Below are 8,984 nucleotides of genomic sequence, written 5' to 3'. Positions count from 1 at the left end.
TCTGCCAAATTTCATAATCATAAAATGCGGCAATTGCTAACATGATTCGGACAAACTTAAGCATCGCTACGGGTGAGAAGGTCTCATCGTAGTCAATCCCTTGAACTTGTCGAAAACCTTTTGCGACAAGTCGAGCTTTATAGACAGTAATATTACCGTCAGCGTCAGTCTTCTTCTTGAAGATCCATTTATTCTCAATTGCTTGCCGATCATTGGGCAAGTCAACCAAAGTCCATACTTTGTTCTCATACATGGATCCCATCTCAGATTTCATGGCTTCAAGCCATTTTGCGGAATCTGGGCTCACCATCGCTTCTTCATAGTTCGTAGGTTCATCGTGATCTAGTAGCATGACTTCCAGAACAGGATTACCGTACCACTCTGGTGCGGATCTCACTCTGGTTGATCTATGAAGTTCAGTAGTATCTTGATTTAAAGTTTCATGATCATCATCATTAGCTTCCTCACTAACTGGTGTAGGTGTCACTAAAACAGTTTTCTGTGATGTACTACTTTCCAATAAGGGAGCAGGTACAGTTACCTCGTCAAGTTCTACTTTCCTCACACTCACTTCTTTCGAGAGAAACTCCTTTTCTAGAAAGGATCCATTCTTAGCAACGAATGTCTTGCCTTCGTATTTGTGATAGAAGGTGTACCCAACAGTCTCCTTTGGGTATCCTATGAAGACACATTTCTCCAATTTGGGTTCGAGCTTATCAGGTTGAAGCTTTTTCACATAAGCATCGCAGCCCCAAACTTTAAGAAACGACAACTTTGGTTTCTTGCCAAACCATAGTTCATAAGTCTTCGTCTCAACAGATTTTGATGGTGCCCTATTTAACGTGAATGCGGCCGTCTCTAGAGCATAACCCCAAAACGATAGCGGTAAATCTGTAAGAGACATCATAGATCGCACCATATCTAATAAAGTACGATTACGACGTTCGGACACACCATTACGCTGTGGTGTTCCGGGTGGCATGAGTTGCGAAACTATTCCACAATTTTTCAAATGTACACCAAACTCGTAACTCAAATATTCTCCTCCACGATCAGATCGTAGAAACTTTATTTTCTTGTTACGATGATTTTCAACTTCACTCTGAAATTCTTTGAACTTTTCAAATGTTTCAGACTTATGTTTCATTAAGTAGATATACCCATATCTGCTTAAATCATCTGTGAAGGTGAGAAAATAACGATATCCGCCACGAGCCTCAATATTCATCGGACAACATACATCTGTATGTATGATTTCCAACAAATCTGTTGCTCTCTCCATAGTAACGGAGAACGGTGTTTTAGTCATCTTGCCCATGAGGCACGGTTCGCAAGTACCAAGTGATTCATAATCAAGTGGTTCCAAAAGCCCATCAGTATGGAGTTTCTTCATGCGTTTTACACCGATATGACCTAAACGGCAGTGCCACAAATAAGTTGCACTATCATTATCAACTCTGCATCTTTTGGCTTCAACATTATGAATATGTGTATCACTACTATCGAGATTCATCAAAAATAGACCACTCTTCAAAGGTGCATGACCATAAAAGATATTACTCATATAAATAGAACAACCATTATTCTCTGATTTAAATGAATAACCGTCTCGCATCAAACAAGATCCAGATATAATGTTCATGCTCAACGCTGGCACCAAATAACAATTATTTAGGTCTAATACTAATCCCGAAGGTAGATGTAGAGGTAGCGTGCCGACGGCGATCACATCGACTTTGGAACCATTTCCCACGCGCATCGTCACCTCGTCCTTTGCCAGTGTTCGCTTAATCCGTAGTCCCTGTTTCGAGTTGCAAACATTAGCAACAGAACCAGTATCAAATACCCAGGTGCTACTGCGAGCTCTAGTAAGGTACACATCAATAACATGTATATCACATATACCTTTGTTCACCTTGCCATCCTTCTTATCCGCCAAATACTTGGGGCAGTTCCGCTTCCAGTGACCAGTCTGCTTGCAGTAGAAGCACTCATTTTCAGGCTTAGGTCCAGACTTGGGTTTCTTCTCTTGAGTAGCAACTTGCTTGCCGTTCTTTTTGAAGTTCCCCTTCTTCTTCCCTTTGCCCTTTTTCTTGAAACTAGTGGTCTTGTTGACCATCAACACTTGATGCTCCTTCTTGATTTCTACCTCCGCGGCTTTCAGCATTGCGAAGAGCTCGGGAATAGTCTTATTCATCCCTTGCATATTATAGTTCATCACGAAGCTCTTGTAGCTTGGTGGCAGTGATTGGAGAATTCTGTCAATTACGCAATCATCTGGAAGATTAAATCCCAATTGAATCAAGTGATTATTATACCCAGACATTTTGAGTATATGCTCACTGACAGAACTGTTCTCCTCCATCTTGCAGCTATAGAACTTATTGGAGACTTCATATCTCTCAATCCGGGCATTTTCTTGAAATATTAACTTCAACTCCTGGAACATCTCATATGCTCCATGATGTTCAAAACGTCGTTGAAGTCCCGATTCTAAGCCATAAAGCATGGCACACTGAACTATCGAGTAGTCATCAGCTTTGCTCTGCCAGACATTCATAACATCTGGTGTTGCTCCAGCAGCAGGCCTGGCACCCAGCGGTGCTTCCAGGACGTAATTCTTCTGTGCAGCAATGAGGATAATCCTCAAGTTACGGACCCAGTCCGTGTAATTGCTACCATCATCTTTCAACTTTGCTTTCTCAAGGAACGCATTAAAATTCAACGGAACAACAGCACGAGCCATCTATCTACAATCAACACAAACAAGCAAGATACTATCAGGGACTAAGTTCATGATAAATTTAAGTTCAATTTAATCAAATTTAAAGAACTCCCACTTAGATAGACATCCCTCTAGTCCTCTAAGTGATCACGTGATCCAAATCAACTAAGCCATAACCGATCATCACGTGAGATGGAGTAGTTTTCAATGGTGAACATCATTATGTTGATCATATCTACTATATGATTCACGCTCAACCTTTCGGTCTCCGTGTTCCGAGGCCATATCTGCATATGCTAGGCTCGTCAAGTTTAACCTGAGTATTCTGCGTGTGCAAAAACTAGCTTGCACCCGTTGTAGATGGACGTAGAGCTTATCACACCCGATCATCACGTGGTGTCTGGGCACGACGAACTTTGGCAACGGTGCATACTCAGGGAGAACACTTCTTGATAATTTAGTGAGAGATCATCTTATAATGCTACCGTCAACCAAAGCAAGATAAGATGCATAAAAGATAAACATCACATGCAATCAATATAAGTGATATGATATGGCCATCATCATCTTGTGCCTGTGATCTCCATCTCCGAAGCACCGTCATGATCACCATCGTCACTGGTGCGACACCTTGATCTCCATCGTAGCATCGTTGTCGTCTCGCCAATCTTATGCTTCCACGACTATCGCTACCGCTTAGTGATAAAGTAAAGCATTACATCGCGATTGCATTGCATACAATAAAGCGACAACCATATGGCTCCTGCCAGTTGCCGATAACTCGGTTACAAAACATGATCATCTCATACAATGAAATTTAGCATCATGCCTTGACCATATCACATCACAACATGCCCTGCAAAAACAAGTTAGACGTCCTCTACTTTGTTGTTGCAAGTTTTACGTGGCTGCTACGGGCTTAAGTAAGAACCAATCTCACCTACGCATCAAAACCACAACGATAGTTTGTCAATTTGACTCCGTTTTAACCTTCGCAAGGACCGGGCGTAGCCACACTCAGTTCAACTAAAGTTGGAGAGACCGTCGCCCGCAAGCCACCTATGTGCAAAGCACGTCGGGAGAACCGGTCTCGCGTAAGCGTACGCGTAATGTCGGTCCGGGTCGTCTCGTCCAACAATACCGCCGAACCAAAGTATGACATGCTGGTAGGCAGTATGACTTATATCGCCCACAACTCACTTTTGTTCTACTCGTGCATATAACATCAAACCATAAAACCTAGGCTCGGATGCCACTGATGGGGAACGTAGTAATTTCAAAAAATTTCCTATGCACACGCAAGATCATGGTGATGCATAGCAACGAGAGGGGAGAGTGTTGTCTACGTACCCACGCAGACCGACTGTGGAAGCATTGACACAACGTAGATGAAGTAGTCGTACGTCTTCCCGATCCGACCGATCCAAGCACCGTTACTCCGGCACCTCCGAGTTCTTAGCACACGTACAGCTCGATGACGCTCCCCGGGCTCCGATCCAGCAAAGCTTCGGGGATGAGTTCCGTCAGCACGACGGCGTGGTGACGATGATGATGTTCTACCGACGCAGGGCTTCGCCTAAGCACTACAACGGTATGACCGAGGTGGAATATGGTGGTAGGGGGCACCGCACACGGCTAAGGAACGATCACGAGGATCAACTTGTGTGTCCTAGGGTGCCCCCCTGCCCCCGTATATAAAGGAGCAAGGGGGAGGCCGGCCGGCCTATGGGGCGCGCCAAGGGAGGGGGAGTCCTCCTCCTAGTGGGAGTAGGACTCCCCTTTCCTAGTCCAACTAGGAGACTTGGGGGAAGGAAAGAGAGGGAGAGGGAGAGGGAAAGGGGGGGCCGCGCCCTCCCCTCCTAGTCCAATTCGTACTCCCTTGAGGGGGGGCGCGCCACCTCTTGGGCTGCTGCCCTCTCTCTCCCCTCAGGCCCAATAAGGCCCATTACTTCCCCGGAGGGTTCCCGTAACCCCTCCGGCACTCCGGTTTTCTCCGAAATCGCCCGGAACGCTTCCGGTGTCCGAATATAGCTGTCCAATATATCAATCTTTATGTCTCGACCATTTCGAGACTCCTCGTCATGTCCGTGATCACATCCGGGACTCCGAACTAACTTTGATACATCAAAATGCATAAACTCATAATAATTGTCATCGTAACGTTAAGCGTGCGGACCCTACGGTTCGAGAACAATGTAGACATGACTGAGACACATCTCTGGTCAATAACCAATAGCGGGACCTGGATGCCCATATTGGCTCCTACATATTCTACGAAGATCTTTATCGGTCAGACCGCATAACAACATACGTTGTTCCCTTTGTCATCGGTATGTTACTTGCCCGAGATTCGATCGTCGGTATCCAATACCTAGTTCAATCTCATTACTGGCAAGTCTCTTTACTCGTTCCGTAATATATCATCTCACAACTAACATATTAGTTGTAATGCTTGCAAGGCTTATGTGATGTGCATTACCGAGAGGGCCCAGAGATACCTCTCCGACAATCGGAGTGACAAATCCTAATCTCGAAATACGCCAACCCAACATCTACCTTTGGAGACACCTGTAGTACTCCTTTATAATCACCCAGTTACGTTGTGACGTTTGGTAGCACCCAAAGTGTTCCTCCGGTAAACGGGAGTTGCATAATCTCATAGTCATAGGAACATGTATAAGTTATGAAGAAAGCAATAGCAACATACTAAACGATCGGGTGCTAAGCTAATGGAATGGGTCATGTCAATCAGATCATTCAACTAATGATGTGATCCCATTAATCAAATAACAACTATTTTGTCTATGGTTAGGAAACATAACCATCTTTGATTAATGAGCTAGTCAAGTAGAGGCATACTAGTGACACTCTGTTTGTCTATGTATTCACACATGTATTATGTTTCCGGTTAATACAATTCTAGCATGAATAATAAACATTTATCATGATATAAGGAAATAAATAATAACTTTATTATTGCCTCTAGGGCATATTTCCTTCATTTACTTCCATGAGTTGTTTTATTGACATGGCACATTTGCAATGGAGTTTTATATATCTTTAGCCACAGTTGCAATGGAGCCTGCTAGTAGTTTATTGCTGGATGTATTTTGTGATGAAAAAGGCTCTTCCTTTGTGCTAGCTTTCCTCTCGTTTGTTGTTACGCAAGATTATGATGATGGAAGAGACATTACTGAAGTGTTAAAGTATGCATGTTTTGCTTAGTTGAAGAATCTGAGATATTGTGGTACGAGTTCGTGGCTTAAATTTGCTTGTTCTTTGTTGTTGCCCATGATTTGCAACATATGCAGCTAGATTGTTCCTGCTCTTGTGTATCTGGTTTTATATTTATAACCTGCCATTACTGGATATTCCAATTATGGTGTCCCTGTGATATAGGGTTGGCCGTTTAATTGATACACACCAAATTTTGCTAAGTGCTCGTTTCCTGATCAATCATGCCTAGTAGACTTTTTAATTTATTAGGAGCAGTGAACCCTTGTTTTGGAAACTTGAAACTGACTGGCTGTTTAGCAATGTTCAGTAGGACCAAATTGTAGTAGAGCATTTACAGGGTAAGCTTGATGCATTCTTTCCAGTATGTGTTCTTCTCTACTTGATGGTGTGATGAAATGGTGCTTAATCTGAAGTTAGAAAGCAAGAGTGTGACAAAGTTATGTCAGGGCGTAGTTTGTGATGATGCTACTTGTGATCTTGTGATGACGCTACTTGTGATCTTGTGATTTTGCAGGTACCCCGAGAGGCCATTGAGTTTGCCGGAATGTCGATTAACTTCCGTTCCGGCAAATTCGGGTACTCCATATGTCCTATTTTCAGCAAAGGTCAAGCTAAAAATAGGACATATGGGGTACTTGCGACTAATGCCTGTTATCATGCATGTTTTATGATCTGTTCTAAGGGTACTAATTGGTCTCTTCTGCTGCTTATCAGAGATGGCGGGAAGCAGCCACCACCGCTCTGCGACACCGCAGTACGAGTTGGATGCTTCCGAGTTCTTCACTATCATACTTGGGACTTCAGTATATATCATCCATGACGCAGGTATATAAAATGAGAGATCTCCCCTAGCTTCACCAATCTCATTATGATATCTGTTGTTTGCCTACATCACTCATTGTACCAAACTGCAGAGGTTGCCTGACAGTTTTAAGAACATGCTGATGGGTGAAGATCCGCCAAATAATGTGAAGGTGCGACAGGCCGGCAGCGGGTTTCGCAGGCTGTGGGATGTGGAGTTGATGATCAAGGAGGGCCACATGTACTTGTCTCGTGGGTGGGAGAAGTTCTACCATGCCTACGACCTGCGGCTGGGGTACTTCCTTCTCTTCAGGTACGACGACGACGCCACCACGCTCATCGTGAAGGTGTTCAACGCGACTATGTGTCGCATGCGCTACGCTGAAGATTATGATGCCGGTATGTTCTGCCTCTTCTTATTCCTCTACATTTGGTTTTGTCTCACATTGATTGTTAACGGTCACTGTTGCATTTGGACAGGTAATGGGAGCAGCAGCAGCGACAATGGCTACAGCCAAAGCAGCAGTGACCATGGCTGTAGCGAAAGCAGCAGCGACCATGGTTGTAGCGAAAGCAGCAACGACCATGGATGTAGCGAAAGCAGCAGTGATTCTGGCAGCAGCATAGACAACAAGAAGGATGATCCGGACTGGAGTGCGGGAGAAGAGGAGCAGAGTGGGGATGAGGAGCTGCAGGATGACGATGGGCATCAGGCTGAGGATTACCTAGCGCTGGTGGTGGCTGACCAAGGGTAAGAGATGGAGGTGGCTGAGGATGACCTAGCGATGGTCGTGCCTGAAGGTGGCCTCGCGATGGTAGTGGTGCCTGACAATGACCACGCACCGGTGGTGGCGCCGGCGATCCCACAGCTGGGCGACATGACCACGCCAATTGAGGTAGAAGACTACATCCCACTGCCTCCACCGCCTCCACCGCCTCGCCGCTCTTGCCGCATCAGGCTGAGAAACGAGAAGGAGAAGAACAATGCATGAGAACTGAACGGTGTTGGATGAACAATGTGAAACTTTTGTAATATGTAACGATGGAACTATGTGTTGGCTATGTATGTATATATGATGGAACTTGTGTGTTGGCTATGTATGTATATATGATGGAACTTGTGTGTTGGCTATGATTGTTATATGGATGCTTGTTGTATATCTCATAGGTGAAATAGTGACCTGAGATTAAGAAAAAAATTAAAAAAATTGTTACTAATGGCGCATTACAGTGTGGTGCGCCATTAGTATAGCAAACACTAGTGGCGCACCATGGGCAAAACTAATGGCGCACTGCCTGGTGCGCCATTAGTATACCAGATACTAATGGCGCACCAGTGGTGCGCCATTAGTAAGATATACTAGTGGCGTGCTACTAATGGCGCACTGGTAATGCGCCATTAGTAGGCAAAACCAGTGCGCCATTAGTAGGCCTTTTCCAAGTAGTGTATGTTGTGATTCGTCCTACGGACTAAAACCCTCCGGTTTATATAGACACCGGAGAGGGTTAGGGTTACACAAAGTCGGTTACAATGGTAGGAGATCTGAATATCCGCATCGCCAAGCTTGCCTTCCACGCCAAGGAAAGTCCCATCCGGACACGGGACGAAGTCTTCAATCTTGTATCTTCATAGTCCAGGAGTCCGGCTGAAGGTATAGTCCGGCTACCGGACAATCCCTAATCCAGGACTCCCTCAGGGTGGATTTAGGATTTATTGTCAAGGTCAATTGTGTAGCTACACATACTTTATTGCATCACACTTGCATATACGAGGTCCGGTCATCCAAGGAATCTTAGCACGTCTAATATAAACAGGTTTATTTTAATTTCAATTCATAAAAGACATGGGTACATGTACAGACATACATGGAGTCGGTGCCAATTGAAGGCAAGCATTTGCGGATAACAAATGAAAACTATACAACAATATTATCCCTATCAGAACATCAAATACATGTCAAGGATGGTGAATGGCTTGCCGAACACATAAAACAGCATGGAGGATGAAAAGCAAACCTATGGTCAGGTCAGCTTAATTATACCAAAGCTATGGCTACATGGGAGCAAATTTTGGTAGTATTGCATGTGTTCATGTCCAGCAGGATGTGAGCAAAATACTTGGGTTGTGATTCACATTTTTAATTTGTTGCATCTTTGAGAACCAATCTAATACTCCCTCCGTCCCACAATAAATACGTTTTTACGATCTATGTTAGCTTGC

This window comes from Triticum aestivum, chromosome 7A (genome assembly GCF_018294505.1).
Source record: "Triticum aestivum cultivar Chinese Spring chromosome 7A, IWGSC CS RefSeq v2.1, whole genome shotgun sequence".
In the NCBI taxonomy this organism is placed as follows: Eukaryota; Viridiplantae; Streptophyta; class Magnoliopsida; order Poales; family Poaceae; genus Triticum; species Triticum aestivum.
This window is presented reverse-complemented; position numbering follows the sequence as displayed.